The sequence below is a fragment of the Mauremys mutica genome, chromosome 14 (assembly GCF_020497125.1).
Source record: "Mauremys mutica isolate MM-2020 ecotype Southern chromosome 14, ASM2049712v1, whole genome shotgun sequence".
Taxonomy (NCBI): Eukaryota; Metazoa; Chordata; order Testudines; family Geoemydidae; genus Mauremys; species Mauremys mutica.
Genome location: NC_059085.1, coordinates 1881205 through 1899947, shown reverse-complemented (window position 1 = coordinate 1899947; position 18743 = coordinate 1881205). Strand labels below are relative to the sequence as shown.

Below are 18743 nucleotides of genomic sequence, written 5' to 3'. Positions count from 1 at the left end.
TGGGATCTACTGCACCCCGTGGACGGCGCTTCCTGCAGTAAGTGACTGGGGAGCAGTAAAACGAAGGGGCGATTAACCCCTGGGAGAGTGTGACCAGAGAGCACGACTTTGCAGTAACAGGGTCACCCGGGGGATCACAGCGAGCGGTCCCAGGGGCAGAGGAGTCTGCAGCTCGACCCTGGCAGAGAGGGGGTGACCTCAAGAACTGGCACACTAGGGGTCCCCCTGGAACCTGTGCGGAGCGGCGAGCACCCCGGCCTGCGAGTGGCCAGCAGGAAGATGTATGCCAAGCGGCGCAAGTGCGACCTGGTGGAGATTTGCAAGCACAGGGGGCTGCGCAGTGGGAAACTCACCAAGGACCAGCTGATTGCCCAGCTGGAGGAGGAAGATCACAGGAATGAACCGATCCCTGTCTCTGAGGGAAGCAGCCAGGCAGATGCAGCACAGGTACCAGTGTCTGGCCCAGCTGGGAGTGGTCAGCCGGCTGCTGAGGGCGTCCCGAGACCCCCCCATTCCTATGCCTAGGGGGAGGGGGAGGAGGAGCCCAGCGAGCACCGAGGGCGCCGTGACCCCCCCCGGCCAGCAGGGGATCCTCCCGGCGAAGCTCACCCCCCAGCAGGGGATCGTCCCGGCGACGCTCATCCGTGGAGCGCCAGCGGCTGGAATGGGAGAGAGAGATAAAACGGAGAGAGCTGGAGGATCGTAAGGAACAGAGGGAACATGAGGCGCGACAGAGGGAACATGAGGCGCGACAGAGGGAGCAGGAACTGGAGGAAAAAAAGCTACAGCGTCAACATGAGCTGGACCTGGCGAGGCTGGGGGGCAGCAGGCCCCGGGCGGCGGTGAGTGAAGGGGAGGCCAGGACTGCGCGGAGCTTGGATAAGTCCATCCTGGCCCCACGCAAGGAGGGGGAGGACATGGGTGACTTCCTAGATGCCTTTGAGACGGCCTGCGAGCTGCACCAGGTGGATCCTGTGGACAGGCTCCGGGTTCTCACCCCCTTACTGGACCCCAAAGCCGTGGCATTGTACGGCCAGCTGGGAGAGGAGGAGAAAGGGAACTACGACCCATTCAAGCAGGCCCTGCTGCGCGAGTTTGGGCTGACCCCTGAGATGTACCGGGAGAGGTTACGGAGTCAGGATAAAACCCCCCGTCCGCATGGAGGGGTACGCCAGCAAGTGGGCAGATGGGGCCCAGACGAAGGGGGACCTGGTTAAACTGCTGGTACTGGAGCAGCTGTATGAGCGGTGCCCATCCGACCTGAGGCTGTGGTTAAGGGACCAAAAGCCAGAGAACCCGCGACAGGCAGGGCGGCTGGCCGATGACTATGTGAAGAGCCGGTTGGGGGGTGGCAGGGAGGAGCCCCAAAGGAACAGGCCCATCGCGACGCAGAGAGAGAGTCATCCTGAGACCACCCAAAAGGGGAATCGGGAGAACCCCCTCCCAAAGGGAACGGCCAGCGCCAGGGACAACTGACCGGTTCGAAGGGACCAACGGGACATGAGCTGCTATCACTGTGGCCAGAGGGGCCACCTGCGGTCCCAGTGCCCCAGACCCATGGACAAACTGAGCAGACCGACCCCCCACCGGGTTAACTTGGTAGAGACCCAGTCGGATGAGGGGCAGCGTTCGCAGGAAAGGGGGGCTGGCCGCGTACCACCTGCGAAGGAGGGAGGGGGGCCCCGGGCCGACCCCTCCGAGGGGCTGGATGCTCCCCGCCCTGAGTTTTGGGTTTACAGGGTGGGCACAGGGCTGCCCCTCAGGAGCGAGTGCCTTGTTCCCCTGGAGGTAGATGGGAGTAAGGTCACTGGGTACTGGGACACGGGCGCAGAGGTGACGCTGGCCCGGCCCGAGGTGGTGGACCCAGATCGGATGGTGCCCAACACCTACCTGACCCTGAGGGGTGTGATCGGGACCCCATTCAAGGTGCCTGTGGCGAGGGTACACCTGAAGTGGGGGGACAAGGAGGGCCCCAAGGACGTGGGGGTGCACCCCCATTTGCCCACGGAGGTGTTAATGGGGGGGGACCTCGAGGACTGGCCCAGTAACACCCGGGGTGCCCTGGCCGTGAACCGTAGTCAGAGTCGACGCAGGGCTCTGCACCCTGACACCGGGGAAGGTACTCTGCCCGAGGCGCAGGACCCTGACCTGGTGGGGAGGGAACGCCCAGGGACAGGGCTCAGAGAGGCTGTGGCCTCAGACCCAGCCGGTGAAAGAGAGCAGATCCCCGTCCCTGCCCCAGTGGCTGAGTACCAGGCCGCGGTGCGGGAAGACCCCTCCTTGCGGAGGGTAGGGGACCTGGCCAGCCTCGGGGGGGGACAGACCATGGGACGAGGTGGCCGGAAAAGGTTCCTGTGGGAGAAGGGGTTCCTGTACCGAGAATGGGCTCCCCCAGGGAAAATGGAGTCAGGGGGGATCAGGAGGCAGCTGGTGGTACCCCAGGAGTATCACCACCAGCTGCTGTGCCAGGCCCATGACATTCCCCCCTCAGGGCACCAGGGAGCCTGGCGTACCCAGCAGAAGCTGCTACGGAGCTTTTACTGGCCTGGGGTCTTTACCCATGTCCGGCAGCACTGCCGCTCCTGTGACTTCTGCCAGAGTGGGAGGAAGGCCCGGGACAGGGGGAAGATGGCTGTAAGGCCCGGGCCCCGCCCCGAGGAGCCTGTCCAGAGGGGGGCCAGGGTCAGAAGGGGGGCTTTGAACCGAGAGAGCCCGAATCACAGCCCCCCAGACTGGAACGTGGGGAGAAGGCCCCAGGCCACGGGCACCCCAGGGGTACTGGGGTGGGGAAAGGGCACAGGTGGCATAAGGCTTCCCCCCTGCAACCTGCAAGTGCCCTCGAGTCCCCCCGACCTACAGGGGGGCAGGAAACTGGAATGACCTGGGGTAACTCTTCCCCCAGAACGGGGGGGACCCTGGGGCAGCCATGGGAATGTAGGTGGGTTCGAACTTCCCCAGGTCACTGGCTGGAGTGACCCCGCTCAGTTCGGTCTCGAAGGGGGGAGAGGTGTGACGAAGTGGGACTGTTCGTACTGGGGGCTTTGAATGCTGGGTGCAGGTCTCTAAGTATCTAGCAAAGCAGAAGGCCGGCACAACAGAATGCCTGACACTCTGTCTCCTAGCAACTGATGGCCCGAGCACCTCCCCTGCAAAGGTGCATCTAAAGGTGTTGGAGACAAAGGGGTCAGGTGACCTCCTGGCCCGGGAAAGAAGCTGGGCAGAGAGGAGGGGCCGGAGGGGGTTGGGCAGACTGGAGCTGGCTGGGGAAAAGAGGGGAGGCAGAGAGAGAGGGCTCTGATCCCCAAGGGGGGGGCTGCGGGGCTCCGGGGCCCCAAGATGGACCTAACAGGGGGGATCCTGTTATCTGTGCCTGCAAGACCTGTGTTGGACTGTGTTCCTGTCGTCTAAATAAACCTTCTGCTTTACTGGCTGGCTGAGAGTCCTTGTGAATCGGCTGGGAGCCCGGGGGTGCAGGGCCTTACTCCCCTACACTCCGTGACAGACACCCTCCCCTTCCACACTTCAGACTCACCTCATCACAAACTCACCCACGGCCCCTTTGGCTTCTCAAGCGCCTCTGGAGGGACGCAGCTTCCCAGGCACGCGGATCCTTCCCTTCAACGCGCACTGGACGCATATTCCAAACACAGCCCTTTCCAGGAGGGAATGCGCTGCTTTTGGACCCTGGCGCCCAGCAAGAAGTCCTGGGACTCTTTTTCTGACGGATGGACCCCACTGACTTGCCTTTACCAAGCAGAAACTAAGGACCGGCCGATGGCTCTCTTTGCAAACGGACGCCATCAGACTGAGCCACGAGGCGTGCTGCAGGATAGCCCCTCCCCACCAAAAATTAATGCCGTGACCCGGATTCGAGCCGAGGTTGCTGCGGCCACGGCGCAGAGTACTAACCACTATACGATCACGGCCAGGTGCTGGGGGTGCAGGCAGCAGCCCAGCGGAAAATGCTCAGCTCTGCGCTCTCGGGGTGGCCACCCACCTCGCCAGCGGCCACAGGTATTTCTCAAGTCTGCCTATTACAGTCACAGGTAAAATGCTGAGCAAAGGCAAAAATAGAGGAAGCCAATCCCATGCCTGTCCCTTTTTCTGTCTTCCTCCACCCCTGGACCAAGTCCCTCCCCGTTTGTCTGGGCCATTGTCCTCATGCCCCTGGCCAGCCTATTTCCCTTTGCCGCTCTGAAACGTGCCCCCACGTGCAGGCCCCGAAGCTGGGCCCGGGGGCGGAAGGCCAGGGAGAGGCTTTGGCTAGGGCCAGCGTGTCCTTGCAAGGTAATTGTGTCTCTGGAAGTGAAAGTCATCAGTTCAGGTGCGAAGGGAAGTGGCCGTAGAAGGAGAATGCAAGGCATGTGGTGGGCAGGCCAGGGATTTCTTTGTTCCCCCCTTGAAAAGGGGTCACCCTCCCCATTGGGGAATCCAACCCCGGTCTCGCGTGTGACAGGTGAGGATACTCACCACTATACTAACGAGGAAAGGGGCATGGGGAAGGGCCCCAGCTCCCACAGACCAGCTACGGTCAGTGTACACCTACACCGTCGCATGGGCCCCAGCAGGCAACAGCACCCCTGGCCCTCTTCTGCTTCCCAAAGGCTTTGGCCGCAGCAACAGCCCTGGGAAAAGCCCTGGCCCAGCCGGACGCCTTTTCGGGCCTACACAGCTCCTCACACAACACCCGCCTGGGACCTTGCCCTCACCTACCAGCTCAGCAGCACCTTTTTTCCTCTCAAAACCTCCTCTTGACGGTCTGACGAAGTGGGACTGTTCGTACTGCGGGCTGGGAATGCCGGGTGCAGGCCTCTAAGTATCTAGCAAAGCAGAAGGCCGGCGCAACCGAATGCCTGACACTCTGTCTCCTAGCAACTGATGGCCCGAGCACCTCCCCTGCAAAGGTGCATCTAAAGGTGTTGTAGACAAAGGGGTCAGGTGACCTCCTGGCCTGGGAAAGAAGCTGGGCAGAGAGGAGGGGCCGGAGGGGGTTGGGCAGACTGGAGCTGGCTGGGGAAAAGAGGGGAGGCAGAGAGAGAGGGCTCTGATCCCCAAGGGGGGCTGCGGGGCTCCGGGGCCCCAAGATGGACCTAACAGGGGGGATCCTGTTATCTGTGCCTGCAAGACCTGTGTTGGACTGTGTTCCTGTCGTCTAAATAAACCTTCTGCTTTACTGGCTGGCTGAGAGTCCTTGTGAATCGGCAGGGAGCCCGGGGGTGCAGGGCCTGACTCCCCTACACTCCGTGACAGACACCCTCCCGCTTCCACACTTCAGACTCACCTCATCACAAACTCACCCACGGCCCCTTTGGCTTCTCAAGCGCCTCTGGAGGGACGCAGCTTCCCAGGCACGCAGATCCTTCCCTTCAACGCGCACTGGACGCACATTCCAAACACAGCCCTTTCCAGGAGGGAATGTGCTGCTTTTGGACCCTGGCGCCCAGCAAGAAGTCCTGGGACTCTTTTTCTGACGGATGGACCCCACTGACTTGCCTTTACCAAGCAGAAACTAAGGACCGGCTGACATAGGCGGCAGGTTTGTATAATTTTTTTGTGGGGCCCAAAATGGTGGTGCCCCCCCCCCCGCTCCCGCCCTGTAAGCCGATATAAAATGAAGCTACAACGCGTCAGCACCACAAGATTACAAGGGTCAATTAAAAGTGGAAAGTCAGAAGCAGCACTTGCCTACTTCAATATACGGTATTATATTTTGTTGCACCTGTTGTGATGAAGTGGGAATATTCTTAATATTTTCTCTGAATACTGTGTGGGTGCCTCAGTTTCCCCTGTAAGATGCTACTTGAAGGTGTTGGGGACAAAGAGATCAGGTGGCCTCCTTGTCCAGAAGAGACACAGAGGCCAGAGGAGGGAGTGTCAGTTTGGAGCTGGCTGTGGAAATGGGGAGAGACCCAGAACTTGGTTCTGGGCTGCCCACCCCGCAAGATGGACCTGACAGAGGGGTTCTGTTTTCTGTACCAACAAACTCTGTTTAAACTCTGTTCCCGTCATCTAATAAACCTTCTGTTTTACAGTCTGGCTGAGAGTCACATCTGACTGCGGAGTTGGGGTGCAGGGACCTCTGGCTACCCCAGGACCCCGCCTGGGCGGACTCACTGTGGAAAGTGCATGGTGTGGAAGGGCATGCTGAATGCTCTGAGGTCAGACCCAGGGAGGTGTAAGCTTCTTGCCCTGGAGACAGTCTGCTCAGAGAGGAGGCTCCCCCAGAGTCCTGACTGCTTTGAAGGAGTGGTTCCAGAGCATCCCAGCATCCCCTTCCACCCCATGCACTTCCCAGAAGTCCGCACAGGCACTAACAGTCCCTCCTCTGGCCTTTGTCAAGAAGGCTAACAGCATTTTGGGCTGTATAAGTAGGGGCATTGCCAGCAGATCGAGGGACATGATCATTCTCCTCTATTCAACATTGGTGAGGCCTCATCTAGAGAACTACGTGCAGTTTTGGGCCCAACATTGCAAGAAGGATGTGGAAAAATTGGAAAATCCAGTGGAGGGCAACAAAAATGATTAGGGGGCTGGAGCACATGACTTCTGAGGAGAGGCTGAGGGAACTGGGATGGTTTAGTCTGCAGAAGAGAAGAATGAGGGAGGATTTGATAGCTGCTTTCAACTACCTGATAGGGGGTTACAAAGAGGATGGATCTAAACTGTTCTCAGTGGTAGCAGAGGACAGAACAAGGAGTAATGATCTCAAGTTGCAGTGGGGGAGGTTTAGGTTGGATATTAAGAAAAACTTTTTCACTAGGAGGGTGGTGAAACACTGGAATGGGTTACCTAGGGAGGTGGTGGAATCTCCTTCCTTAGAGGTTTTTAAGGCCTGGCTTGACAAAGCCCTGGCTGGGATGATTTAGTTGGGAATTGGTCCTGCTTTGAGCATGAGGTTGGACTAGATGACCTCCTGAGGCCCCTTCCAACCCTGATATTCTATGATACTCTAAACTGACCACCAAATTTAAGTTGCGTGTTTTTCCTGTCAGGTGAGGACTCGGGGGCAGGGCTGGGGATAAGGAACTTGGGGTGCAGACAGGCTGCCCCAGGGCTAGGGCCAAAGAGGACTCCCCTCCACCCTCCCTGGCAGCAGCAAGCTCCAGGGGAGGGACCCCTCCTCTCCCCCACAGTTCACTGCACATGCTCCTAGGGTCCCTCTCAGGTCCAGAAAGCCCACTCGCCTCCCCTATGGTGGGTACCGAGGGGGGAGGTTGCCATCACGTGTGGCCTCCCCTGCTGCCACCCCTCACGATAGCCTCACTGGGGATGGGGCTGTCCCTTGCCCAGCATGGTGCAGGAGTGGGGACTGCAGGGTGGTAGCTGGGGAGGGGCAGAGTATCACAAAATTCACCCAAGCCCGAGCTGCACAGGTCTAGGAAGCTCCCCTCCCCAGTGGTGTAGCCAGGTTCTAACATCAGGGGGAACGAACACGTAAAAAAAGATGCCAGCCAACATATCCAATTACTAATCAGGTAGTTCTATAACAGGCTATAACAGGCTGCCCTGGACCCCATCACCCCCTGAAGCACAAGGTAGGGGTAGGCACCACCATGTTGTGCAACAAACACTTGACAAAATTACTGGACTTAGTGATGGACAATGCGGGCAGGTGGGTATTATGTCATTCAATCATTCAACCCATAACATTGCACACATTTTGCCTCAGTGAAATTAAATATCCAGAGAATTACTGGGCCTGTGATGATGATGATGACCAGGGCTTGCTCACCTGTGGCTCCCCCTCCCTGTGCTGTGGAGGCACAGCCAGGCAGGTCTGCATCTGCAGGCAGGCGCCCTGCCTCAGGTGCAGCTCCCATGGGCCCTGCTAGCCACTAGACTGGGAGCCTCCCGGCCAATGGAATGGGCTGGGCTGGGGGGCGGAAGGCAAAGGGGGAGATTGTAGGGAGCTTTGGAGGAGGGGAGGCAGTGGGGGAGGGGAGTGGGCTGGCACAAAGGGGAGGGCTCTCTGGAGAGGAGTGACAGGGACACAGGGGTCATTGGGAGTCTCTCGAGGGGGCAGAGGGTTGTGTGGGTCTCTGTGGGGCAGGGGGCTGTGATGGGCGAAGCCAGCTGCAACCTGGGTCTGCTCTGCGGGGGGTGTTGCTATAGTCCCCTCAGGAAGCCCCCCCCCATCCTGTGTATTTTATACCAGCCCCGGGGTGCCCATTGCTGCTCCTTTCCCCGCCCACGGCTCCATCTGTCTGTCCCACAACCCCCTGGCTGTGTCCTTGTGTCTGTCTGTCCCACAACCCCCGGCTGTGTCTGTCTGTCTGCCCCCACCACCCCCGGCTGTGTCTGTCTGTCCCACAACCCCCTGGCTGTGTCCGTGTGTCTGGCTGCCCCCACCGCCCCCGGCTGTGTGTGTCTGTCCCACAACCCCCCCAGTTGTGTCCTTGTGTCTGTCTGTCCCACAACCCCCCGCCTGTGTCCATGTGTCTGGCTGCCCCCCCCCAGCTGTGTGTGTCTGTCCCAGAACCCTCCAGCTGTGTCTGTTTGTCCCCACCCCCCCCCCCCGGCTGTGTCCTTGTGTCTGTCTGTCCCCACCACCCCCGGCTCTGTCTGTCTGTCTGTCCCCACCACCCCCTGGCTGTGTCCGTGTGTCTGGCTGCCCCCACCACCCCCGGCTCTGTCTGTCTGTCCCATAACCCCCCCGGCTGTGTCCTTGTGTCTGTCTGTCCCACAACCCCCAGCTGTGTCCTTGTGTCTGTCTGTTCCCACCACCCCCCTGGCTGTGTCCTTGTGTCTGTCTGTCCCACAACCCCCTGGCTGTGTCCGTGTGTCTGGCTTCGCCCACCACCCCCGGCTGTGTCTGTCTGTCCCCACCACCCCCTGGCTGTGTCCTTGTGTCTGTCTGTCCCACAACCCCCTGGCTGTGTCCGTGTGTCTGGCTGCCCCCACCACCCCCGGCTGTGTCTGTCTGTCCCCACCACCCCCTGGCTGTGTCCTTGTGTCTGTCTGTCCCACAACCCCCTGGCTGTGTCCGTGTGTCTGGCTGCCCCCACCACCCCCGGCTGTGTCTGTCTGTCCCCACCACCCCCTGGCTGTGTCCTTGTGTCTGTCTGTCCCACAACCCCCAGCTGTGTCCTTGTGTCTGTCTGTCCCACAACCCCCGGCTGTGTCCGTGTGTCTGGCTGCCCCCACCCCACCCCGCTGTGTGTCTGTCCCACAACCCCCTGGCTGTGTCCTGGTGTCTGTCTGTCCCACAACCCCCCCGCTGTGTGTGTCTGTCCCACCATCCCCGGCTGTGTCTGTTTGTCCCCACCAACCCCCCCTCCCCGGCTGTGTCCATGTGTCTGGCTGCCCCCACAGCTCACCGGCTGAGTCTGTCTGACAGGCACAGACCCTGCTGCTGCTCTGCTCAGGGCTCAGCCGCTGCCTGTGGCTCCCTCCCTCTCCCTGCTGTGGAGGCGTGGCCAGGCAGCTCCGGCACCGCCCCCGGCAGCTCCCATTGGCTGGGGTTCCCGGCCAATGGGCTGTGAGCCCAGTCGCTGCTGGGGCCTCTCCCGGGAGCTGCCGCTGCGGTGAGAGCGCCTGGCAGTGTGACGCGGGGACCCCCGAAGCACAGGGCCTGGGGCCCAAACATTGGTGGAGCTGGGCCCAGCTTCAGGATTATTGGTGGGGCCTGGGCCCTACGGGCCCATAGAACTCGCCGCCTATGGCTCCAGCATTTCTCAAATGTGGCCACCAGGGGCTTTTATTGTGGCCACAGCCTCCTGGGCTGTAACTGAGGGGGAGTCGGGGGCAGCAAAGCAGCGGCTCTTTCCCCGGGCTGCCTGCAGGGGCTGGTCCCTACCCCCTTCCGGAGTCATAAACACTGCAGGAGCCGGCAACCAGTGGGAGTTCCCCTCCTCCCCACGTGCGGTGGGGCTCAGGCTTCAGGCTTCTGCTCTGGGATGGTGGGCGACAGGCTCAGTCAAGATACATGGAGCGTAGGGTGGGTGGGGAGAAGTCTGTGTAACTCATCCAGTTATTGATATACATGTGACCTCGAATATTACCAGTCTGTGTTCCCCCCCCCACAAACACACACACAATGCCCCCCCAACCAACCATCTCCCAAACAGACCCTCAGTCCAAAAAACATTCATCCTTCATATTGTTGAAAAGACTCAGAGCAAACAGAAGAATCCCAGCTTTTAAAACAATCCTCCTCCAAGACAAAGAAGCTCACATGTGTAAACTCAGAAAACACCCCCAAAAAATTTTAACAATATGTTGTCATGAAAAAACCAAAGTGCTAAAAATACCTGATTTTTCAGTTACTTTCAAAAAAATCTTCTCAAGTCAGCATCTTTAGAGTGAAACTTTTTCTCCTTTTTAACCAAACAATTCTCCCCAGAAGGAGAGGCACTGGTCCTGGAAACACTGCAATACCAAGTCAATGCATGGGGTGGATAGAGCAAGCTCTTATTCCATCCCTTTGTTTCAAAAATCAATTTAATATACAGTCCTCAAATAAAGAACCTATCAGATATTAAACTGATAAGAACAGATTTAAAGTTTATTAGAGAATATTTAAAAATAAATGATACAAAGTGTTTGAAGCGTCAGTTATTGTGTCATTGGGGGTAACATACAGGTTGTAGGAGGATGTTAGTGTTTTGGTATTGGACGGCATATACATATACACAGTCTGTCATGTCCCCAATGCGGGGTATATGGTGGGTGAGTTCAAGGTAAAGCCAGCAAGCAGTGAGGGCACATCACTCATACAAACAGGTAATGGATAGTCGTGGGCATGAATAAATGAGCGGGCTGGGTAATGATGATAGGATGACCCTCACAGGGCAGAGTTCAGTTTGGTTGGTTCAGGGCTCAGGGGATAAAGTCCAACAGGGGAAGTTTACAGGTCTCTTCCCCCTTGTGGGTGCGCGAAGTCACGCCGGCTCACTCTTGGTATTGACGGTGGCCGGTGACGTGCTCTGTGTAAATGTCTCTGGACCACCGAATAGCGTCCGAGACCATTAGGCATCTCATGAGCCGCGCGTAGCGACGGCCCACCCCACAGGTCCGCAGCACGCGTTCATTAAGGGGGTCCCAGGCGCCCAAGGCCCCAACGATCAGAGCGTCGGTGTAGACCTCGTAGCCCTTTGCTCGCAGGGTGTCAGCCAGGGGAGCGTACTTTTCGAGTTTGCGGGCTCGGGCTGGGCGGAAGGCCGTGGTCCTATTCTCGAATGGGATCGTCACGTCGACGAGGATGATCTTTTTCCGCTCCTCAACCGTGACGACGATGTCTGGGCGCAGCAGGCTGTCGGTGCCGGGGATGGCGCGATTGACAGCGATCTCTCCCCGGTGCGGGGCGATGGCCTTCACCAGGCGGTCCTGGACGGCGTTGTGGCGCTGCTGCCTGGCTCTGCCGTGGGGCCTGCAGCTGCACAGGACGTGGGGCAAGGTCTCCATGGCATACCCACACTTCCTGCAGCGTTTGTCTGGGTCCCGTGGCGGATGGCTCCGTTGAGGGGGACACAGTTCAGTCGGGCGCGGTGTATAAACCGCCAGTCGGCGAAACGGATGAAGCTGCCAGAGGGGAGGAAGTGGTTGCTGGAGTCCCACTTGCTGGTGACCTCGAAAGCCTTGTCCTGGTCCGGCTTTTTCTTCAGGGTGTCCAGGTAGAGCGTGCGGACGGCGGCCTTCAGCGACCTTTCCAGCACGCCTCTGGCTCCAGGGCCGACAATGGTGTTGCCCTCCGTCCCGATATGTGGCACCAGGACTCCAAGCTCCCGCCGTTCCTCGCTCCACACCCAGCGGCAGCCCAGTCGCTTTCCCAGTCGGCGTGTGGCATTGCGGGCGCGGGTCCACAGCGAGGCGATGTCGCCTCTGCCCCAGGCGAACTCACCGTCCAGGGAGCCACTCAGGAAGGTGGCCACATCTTGGTCAGAGGGAGCTCCACCGATTTGCTTCGCGGTGGCGGCGCGCAGGGTGGCCGTCGCAATGTTCTTTACCACGGCATCCGGGCACGTCAGGAGGAGGAAGGCATGCGTGATTACAGCAATGTCACACAGGTCTCCCATGCGGGGGACGTTGGCGCCGCCGTGACGGTGAGCAATGTATACGAGCTCGTTGCTGGCGTTCTGGGGTAGGGACAGCCACTTCTTCACCAGCTGCCAGATGTTGTTGTCCGCCTTGTTGAGGGGCACCTTTGCTACGGCGGATCCTCTCAGGACGAAGGCGATGCGGGGGATTAGGAAGGTGTTGAGGGCATTGATTTTCTGCCATGGCACCAGCAGGGATGCGTCGATCTTGGTGGCGTCCTGCAGGATCTCCCGGATGGTGTCCTCGGGGGTCTGCCGGACGCGGAAGCCCGTCGGCGTGCCGAGGTGCTGGTACGTCTGCCCCTCCGCCAGGGGGACGACGGACTCGCCCTGGATAAGGAACTCCGTCGTCAGCACCGAGTCCCTCTTGTTCCCGTCAATGTGGAGGGACGCGCACTTCTTGGCGTTGAAGCGGAGTCCCGTCCAGTCTGCGGCTCTCCCGATGGTGTCGAGCATGCCCTGGAGTCTCTCGGGGTCGTCCGCGATTAGGACCAGGTCGTCCGCGTAGGCCAAGACGCTCACCCTCTCGCCATGTAGGTCGAAGCCGTCAGTGCCGTCGGAGATCGCCCGCAGGAGCGGCTCCATGGCGAGGTTGAAGACGATGGGGCTGAGGGGGCAGCCCTGCTTCACGCCGCTGCAGATAGGAATCTCGGCGGTCTCCCCTTCCACCGAGCGGATGGTGGTGCTGCAGCCCTCATAGAGTTCCCGGATCAGGCGAAGGAAGGTCTCTGGCATCCCGAACTCCTGGAGTGTGTTGAAGATGTGGTGGTGGGGGATGGACCCGAAGGCGTTGGCCAGGTCGAGCCATGCTACCGTGCACTGCTTCCGCTCCCTCCTGGTCGCCTGGAGGACGGTCTGGAGCAGGAAGTTGTGTTCGTAGCACCCCTCCGACGGCATGAAGCCCTTCTGGGCCGGGCTGATGGCTCCCCCGGTCGTCGCCCACTCCGTGATTCTGGCTGCCAGGCAGCTGGCGTACAGTTTGTACATCGTGGAGCAGAGGGAGATGGGTCTCCAGTTGCTGGGGTTGTCTCGCTCGCCCTTCTTGTGGATGAGGACGGTCATGGCCTTCTTCCAGGAGGTGGGAGACCGGCCGAAGCGCCTGCACAAGTTGAAGATGTGGGAGAGCACGAGGCAGCCGGGGTCCCGTTTCTTGAGGAGGCTGTAGGGGATGCCGTCTTTTCCGGGTGCGGTGTTCTTGGTTCTGGAGAGTCTCGCCGTCACCTCTTTAGGCGTGAAGTTGGCCTCTAGATAGTCTGCATCGGTAACGCGGGGCAGGGGACGGAGACACTCCGGGTGCTGCGCGTCGTTCCTGGACACGTCACCGAACACTCCAAGGAAGTAGTTGTAGAGGCGCTCGGGCGGGATCGTGCAGTATGATGGGGGACCGTCGAGGACCTCTCTTATGGCCTTGGGGCGGTTCGTTCTGTACAGCTTCTGGATCCTTGAAGCTGCTGCCGGGTCGTAGCGGTGGCTGGCATTCCTTCTTCCGGTTCCTCTGGTGGAGGTGTCGCGATTTGGGATGGGTCGTCTGAAGGCAGGCCGGGTGGTCATCTGGTTTGGTGTCCTCTTGGGAGCAATCTCTGCCGACAGCTCGTGGGTGAGTCTGTCGATGAGCGGGTCGAATTCCTCAAAGGAGCCTGCCGCTTGGAGCTCCTCGATCCAGGCGGCCTGCCAGGGCGTGGCTGGCCTAACCATCGGCTGTCGGACCTCCGGCTCCTCGGTCAGCGTGGGCAGCTAATTTGCCGCGTGGTCAACGGGTTGTCTCGCTTGCAGCTCAGGGGACCTTCCGGGTGGTTCCTGAGGCATAGCCACCAGTGGGGTAGCATCATTACTGGTTGTTGGTGGGATCAGGTTCGGGCCGGTGGGTGCGGAGGTGACGCCCGGTCTTCCGTGTGCAGCTGTCGTCTGGGGGGATGCTGTGGGAGCGCATGACCTTCTGGCGGCAGGAATCGGCCTGGTGTCTTTTGGGTCCGTGTCGGCCCGTCTGACAGCGGGGGTCGGGTGCTGTGGTCTGTTCGTGGCGTTGGCTCCGCTGATGGTAGCAGTGTGCGGGGCGGTCTGGGGGGTGATCCTCGTTCCCCTGACGGGTGGGGTTCACAGGTCGGGCTGAGGAGTTCCGTTGGCACCCCTTGTGGCTGGTGCTCGCAGGGTAGACCGAGAGCCAGCCTTGGTCCCTCCAGTGGCAGGGTCTCGGGCGGCTACGCGTGGCGGAGCGCTGACCCTTCTCGGGGCGGGGTCACATTGGTTGGAGGGGGCACTGAGACGCCTCAGTTCAGAGAGCTTCCGGGCGACCTGGGAGGATGTGACAGGACCCCTGCTGGTAGGGGCTTGGTCGACGTTTCTCGCTGTGGTAGTCGTCGTTTCGGCTGCAGTGCCCTGGTCCACCAGCGCAGGGGCTGGAGTGGGTTTCTGGGCAGCAGTTGGCAGGGTCGCTCTGGCTCTTCGCAGCGTGGGCGCAGCGGGCTGGGACACAGGATGGCGGGGGACCGTAACCGGAGCTGTTGTTGTGCGGGCTTTCTTGCAGCTGGCCTGATGCGCCTTGCATTTCTTCTGGGACTCGAAGGGCAGGCTGCAGAGGGCGCAGCTGAAGGCGGTGGACTGCTTGTGGTATCTCCTCAGATGTCTGGTGACCCCTCCGAGGAGATGGAAGCGTCGAGGTGGCAGGAAGATGGGGCAGATGAGCGCGTCTGTGGTGAGGGGGTATTGGAGGTAGACGGTGTCCGGGGTGGAGCAGCCATTTTGTGGAGCGTTAGGGCCCTCCTGGTCGTCTTCCGTCGCACGGCTGGTGGGGGGCGGGGGGCGTCCTTCAGCAGTGGCTGTGTCTCGGGAGTACTTGGGGTTCCTCCCGGTGGCTGGGGTTCCTGGGAGGTGTTGGTGTCCTGTAGGGGGTCAGGGTGGTTGTCCCTCAGCGGCGGGGGTTGCTGGGGTGCAGGAGGCGTGTCCGGCCATCGCAGGAGAACAGGGGAGACATCTCGCAGCGGCTGGGGCTCCTGGGGTGCTGGGGGTGTGGTCGATTTGCGCAGGAGGACAGGGGAGGCGTCTCTTGGCGGTTGGAGCGATCGGCGGTCGGCGGTCAGGTCTCGCGGGGTCTGGAGCGGCGCGTTCGCGGGAGGGCAGACTCCTGGTTGCTTAAAAACATCAAGGGGCTCCCCAGGCGCCGCGAGTGGCCGTGGCTGGGGCTCCCGACAAGAGTCTCCCGACGGGCCGGGCGGTGGCAGCCCAGGCACGCGGCGAGGCTCTCCGGGCCACTCGGGCAGCGGCAGCCAGGGCAGGGGGCAGAGATCCCCCGGCCAGAGTAGCGGCGGCAGGAACGTGCGGCAGAGCCCCTCGGACAGCGGTAGCCGGGGCGTGGGGCTGGGATCCCCTGGCTGCTCCGGCCAGAGCACGTAGCAGGGCTCCCCAGGCCGTATAGGCGGCTGGGGCGAGGGGCAGGGATCCCCCGGCGGCTCAGCCATTAGCGGCTGGAGCACGTGGCCGGACACCTCAGGCTGCCGGAGCGGCAGCGGCAGCCAGGCCGTGGGGCTGGGATCCCCCAGCGGCTCGGGCAGCGGCCGCCGGGGCACGGAACAGGAGTCCCCGGGCAGCCCGAGCAGCGGCGGCAGCTGGAGCGTGGGGCAGGAGTCCCCCGGTGGCTCGAGCAGCGGCGGCGGGAGCACGCCGCGGGGCTCCCCGGGCTGCTCAGGCGGCGGCAGCCGGGGCGCGGGGCCGGGGTCCCCCGGCGGCTCGAGCAGCGGCAGCGGGAGCACGCCGCAGGGCTCCCCGGGCGGCAGCCGGGATGGGGCTGGGATCGCCCGGTGGCTTGGGCAGCGGCCGCCCAGGCACGGGGCCGGGATCTCCCGGCGGCTCAGGCGCCGGCCGCCGGGGCGCGGGGCAGGAGTCCCCCGGCAGCTCCAGCAGCGGCGGCGGAGGCACGCCGCGGGGCCCCCCGGGGATTGGCGATCGGGCCGCGGGGCAGGAGTCCCCCGGCGGCTCCAGCAGCGGCGGCGGCGGGAGCATGCCCGAGGGGCTCCCCGGGCCGCTCAGGCGGCGGCACCCGGGGCGCGGGGCTGGGATCCCCCGGCGGCTCGGGTGGAGGCGGCTGGGGCGTGGGGCAGGGGTCCCCCGGCGGCCCGAGTAGGAGCGGCACGCCGGGGGGCTCCCCTGACCGCCAGGGCAGCAGCAGCTGGGGCAGGTGGCGGGGCTTGGGGCAGGGACTCTTCCGCGTCTCAGGCAGTGGCCTGAGCATGCGGTGGGGCTCCCCAGGTAGCCCCTGCAGCAGTGGCACAGTGCAGGTAACTCCCGATAGCGGGGCTGAGGGGGGGTCCCCCCGGGGGGTCCGGGGCTGGGGTGTAGTGGGGCACTTACCCATGGGGAGTAGCAGTTGGTCAGTGGGCGTCTCCTCCGGCAGTTGAGGCGGGCGGGAAGGGGCTCCAGCTGGTATTAGCGATCGCGAGGCTGTAGGTTCCTCCAGCGGTGGGGGGTGATCTTTCCGTAGCAGCTGGCGCTCGGCAGTCGGGTCGGCTCCTTGCAGCTGCTGGTCGTCAGGGAGAGGTTTCTCGGGCTGTGGTTGTTGATGAGTATCCGGGTGTTTGTCTGGCAGCAGGCAGATAGCGGGGTGGTCCACTGGCAGCTGGGGAGCATGACGCCTGCTCCCCCACGTGGTGGGGTCTCGCTCTGTTGGTTTTGGGATGCAGGAGCTGTTTGCGGCAACACCTCGGTCCCCGGATTTCCTGGCTCGACATGTCCCTGGGACTCTCGGGGCTACTATAGCCAGGAGCCTGTGCAGGGCAGCAAAGTGCTTCTGGACAGGGGTTGGCTCCCTGGGCTGTGGTGCAGGAGCCACAGGGTCTGTCTTTTGGGACATTGTCAGGTCCCCTCAGTATAGCATCTCATAGTAAAGAGATTAAACTGATAAGAACAGATATAATTTAGATAATTTTTTACCTCAAGGTTCCCAAGACACAGACAAGGTTTTCATCTCGAGACCAAAAGACCAAAAGCATCAAGACACTTGATCACGGCCTTGGATAGACCAAGAGACTACTCACCCCATCTGAGCTCTAAATAAGAACAGATTTAAAGTTTATTAGAGAATATTTGAAAATAAACTATACAAAGTGTTTGAAGCGTCAGTTATTGTGTCATTGGGGGTAACATACAGGTTGTAGGGGGATGTTAGCGTTTTGGTATTGGACGGCATATACATATACACAGTCTGTCATGTCCCCAATGCGGGGTATACGGTGGGTGGGTTCAAGGTACAGCCAGCAAGCAGTGAGGGCACATCACTCATACAAACAGGTTATGGATAGTCGTGGGCGTGAATAAATGAGCGGACTGGGTAATGATGATAGGATGACCCTCACAGGGCAGAGTTCAGTTTGGTTGGTTCAGGGCTCAGGGGATAAAGTCCAACAGGGGAAGTTTACAGGTCTCTTCCCCCTTGTGGGTGCGCGAAGTCACGCCGGCTCACTCTTGGTATTGACGGTGGCCGGTGACGTGCTCTGTGTAAATGTCTCTGGACCACCGAATAGCGTCCGAGACCATTAGGCATCTCATGAGCCGCGCGTAGCGACGGCCCACCCCACAGGTCCGCAGCACGCATTCATTAAGGGGGTCCCAGGCGCCAAAGGCCCCAACGATCAGAGTGTTGGTGTAGACCTCGTAGCCCTTTGCTCGCAGGGTGTCAGCCAGGGGAGCGTACTTTTCGAGTTTGCGGGCTCGGGCTGGGCGGAAGGCCATGGTCCTATTCTCGAACGGGATCGTCACGTCGACGAGGATGATCTTTTTCCGCTCCTCATCCGTGATGACGATGTCCGGGCGCAGCGGGCTGTCGGTGCCGGGGATGGCGCGATTGACAGCGATCTCTCCCAGGTGCGGGGCGATGGCCTTCACCAGGCGGTCCTGGACGGCGTTGTGGCGCAGCTGCCAGGCTCTGCCGTGGGGTCTGCAGCTGCACAGGACGTGGGGCAAGGTCTCCATGGTGTACCCGCACTTCCTGCAGCGTTTGTCCGGGTTCCCGTGGCGGAGGGCTCCGTTGAGGGGGACACAGTTCAGCCGGGCGCGGTGTATGAACCGCCAGTCGGCGAAACGGATGAAGCTGCCTGAGGGGAGGAAGTGGTTGCTGGAGTCCCACTTGCTGGTGGCCTCGAAAGCCTTGTCCTGGTCCGGCTTTTTCTTCAGGGTGTCCACGTAGAGCGCGCGGATGGCGGCCTTCAGCAACCACTTTTGATCTTAGCTCCAAAGAGCCGAGAAGCAATGCTGTACGTTTCGGATAGTAGGCAGCCGCTCTTCCCCCACTGTTTTCTACTTCAGCACGAGGAGCTCCCAGACACGCACCAAACACCATTCATGAGGCTTTGATAACTAGGTAACTAACTGATGATCACTTCCCCAAAATGACTCCACTGGAAGAATTCAAAGCAAGAGCCCTTAACACACAATTCTGTTCAAAGACAGAAGTCTCTCAGCCTCCTTCCTCTTGCTGGTTTCCCTGTACATGCCTAATTTGCATAAACCCACCCACTGACATGTGACTAACAATCTCTCGCTGTTTTAACTCTTACAGCAAAAAAGGCCAAAGAAAGCCTATGCAAGCGCTATACCGCAGCCCCAATGCTCTTTTCTGCTCCTTCTCAAACGTACAGTCATCAGGCACACACAAGAGTTTTGCTCCATACCCGGCCAGTTTCTTGTCTAACCACTGCACACACATGGTATACCGTACCC

At 60.8% G+C, this 18743-nt stretch overlaps 1 non-coding gene across 1 annotated transcript; it reads right to left on the bottom strand.

The window, feature by feature from the left end:
• Window positions 1-10343: 10343 nt before the first annotated feature.
• Window positions 10344-10528, bottom strand: LOC123349683. Its single transcript, XR_006573626.1, has one exon. It is a non-coding gene; the product is annotated as a U2 spliceosomal RNA (small nuclear RNA).
• Window positions 10529-18743: the final 8215 nt, after the last annotated feature.